Source organism: Lepidothrix coronata, unplaced genomic scaffold (assembly GCF_001604755.1).
Source record: "Lepidothrix coronata isolate B3197 unplaced genomic scaffold, Lepidothrix_coronata-1.0 Scaffold102, whole genome shotgun sequence".
NCBI classification, from domain to species: Eukaryota; Metazoa; Chordata; class Aves; order Passeriformes; family Pipridae; genus Lepidothrix; species Lepidothrix coronata.
In genome coordinates, this window is record NW_016690282.1 from 146,363 (window position 1) to 148,843 (window position 2,481).

Here is a 2,481-nt window from a genome sequence, read left to right on the forward strand (position 1 = left end):
CGGGTGAACCTCCCGCAACGCTCCCCCCCGCGGGGAGCGTTGCGGGAGGTTCACCCGCCAACAAGGACGCGGCGCTCGCGCGGAAGGCATCACGCGCCTATCCACGTGGGAAGGGCGGCGCTCATTGGCTACTGGCGAGTCGTTAACCTGCACCGTGAGCTGTCATTGGCCAAGGCACGGAGGAGACCAACGCTGAGGAGGGGGAGAGGAGAAGGAGCAGCTGGGCAGGGAAATGGCGCCGGGGCGGGAGGGGGGAGCGGGATGCAGATGGGGCGGGAAGGAGGAGTTGGGCAGGGAAGTGGTCCTGTCCCCACAGCCCCGCGCCTTCTCTGACATGCCCCTCTCGGAGCAGCGTGTGTTCCCCACTTCGATTTCCAACGGCCCCTTTTGTTCTCTACACAAAGGCCCGCTGAGGTCGGGCGGGCGCTGGCGGCGGCGGCGGCGGCGGCAATGGCGCGCAGAACGGGCTGAGGCGGCCCGCCATGGCCTTCTGCTCCCTCAGATAACGCGTCAGTCCGGGCAGCGCTGTCTTCCCTCCCTCCCTTCCTGCCTGCCTGCCCCACACATGCAGCGCTTAGATTACAGCTGCTCTGGCACTGCGTGTTTGGGGGCGTCTGCCCGGGGCCTGCCGTCCTTACAGCGGCCATGGCGCCGCACCGACCCGCAGAGGTTCTCGGCTGGAGAGCCGGGCAGCCGAGACCACCAGTCTAATTAGTGCCTTCAACCTATGCAAGGGCTGAAATGAAATTGTTATTCCCCACCTGAGAAATGAGAACGTCCTCTCCTGCCATGCGGTTTCATGCTGATGCAGTAGATTCTCTGTTCTCTGTGCAGATGTTACTCTGAGTAGTGTGAGCATTACTGGATCACCCACAGAGCCTCGCTGCTGTAAAGGGCAGTGTCACCTTGGATAGTTTTTAAAGTGCAGTTTCATGTTATGTTTTATCTGATCCAAATCAACTTGCTGCTAGGAAAAAAGTGAGACATCTTCCCCCACCCTATTCCTGCTTAACAATTCCACCAGCTGGCCTGTCCCTCTCTGAGACAGCTCACAGCTAGCAGGAAACTCACGGGGGTCAACAGTTTTCCACTGGTTTCAGTTCCTCCATCATCATTTCACTCTGGTCAGACGAGCATTGGCCAGCTCTGGTGAGCTGGGAGGTTCAGTACTGTGTCCTTCCTGTCAGAGTTATCTGGCTTCAAAAGGTTGGTTTTCCACATTGCCAGCCTCACAGCACCATCAGCTCTGGTGGGTCCTCATTTGCTCAAACATCATAGTCCTGTGGGTCAACTTGCTCTCAGCTACTTCTACAAAAGGCTCCACTATTTTCCAGTTACGATCTCGACAGTATTTGTGTAAAGCCATAGCCACATTTGCTCAGGTCTAACTGCCTGGAACCTCTTAAGCAGCTTGACTGATAATTGGCAAGGATGCGATGTGACACAATTTCTACTTTTAGCAGTCTGATGTTACCATCACTGCTACAAGCAGAGTATGTCACTCCACATCTGTATTTGGTTTGGTGGGAGGGGGTGTTGTTGAGGTTTTGGGTTTTTGTTTGTTTCCTTTTTTTGTGTGTAGAAGCAAGCACATATTTTGTAATGACTCATTAAAATAGAGGAGGCAAAGAAAAATGTCCTCCAATGCCAAAAAACACCACAGTAGCAATCGACTGATCTAAGATGACTGCTCTGATAAATACACTACAGAGGAGGCAGATCTTGCTTCAAAGAAAAACTGAGAGAATGCATCAGCTTTTAAAGAAGCCAAGTGGGTGATTGGCTGGGTGGACAGCACCTCTATGTCCTCACTGGCTAAGGGAGAGCTCTCACATCCCCTGCTGTGCCTGCTTTCCCCTGCTTTAAGTGAAAAGGGTGATTTTATGACCATAATCGTAGCTAAATAAACAGTAGTGCTATACACACCCAATCCTTCATCATGAAAAGATAATTATAGATTTCTCTGAAAGGACTCTGGGTATGTGTGCGCAAGAATCACGTAAGCAAAAATAAAATATGCAATGAGGGACTTAACCCAGATCTGCCTGTTGCCTAGCTCCATTTTGTGTGTGAAGTAACTTGGAAATTTGACTGCATTACTAGTTCTAGACAGATACTTTGTAACAATGCCCAACCCAGAAAGTGAAATCAAGTAACAAGAAGCCAGCCGCTAAGAGACAAGCATATTTTTCCTGCAAGACTGCAGAATTACTGTTGTTCCATAATTTCATGAGCTACATCCCCAATTCCTTTATAAATGATCTTTCTTCTTTTGCACATATTGTGTCAGAGATGTCTCCACTGTGGTTAGAGTTTTTGACCAAGGTAAAAGATACTTCTTTAAGCACAAGTAATAATTTCTCGCGAATTTTTCCACAAAAAAATTACAAGTATTTTCTAAGCAGAGAACTACTAGCTACCCACTACTAACTAAAAAATGTCTAAAAAGAGTTCCTTTACAGTATGACAATATATTTGTGG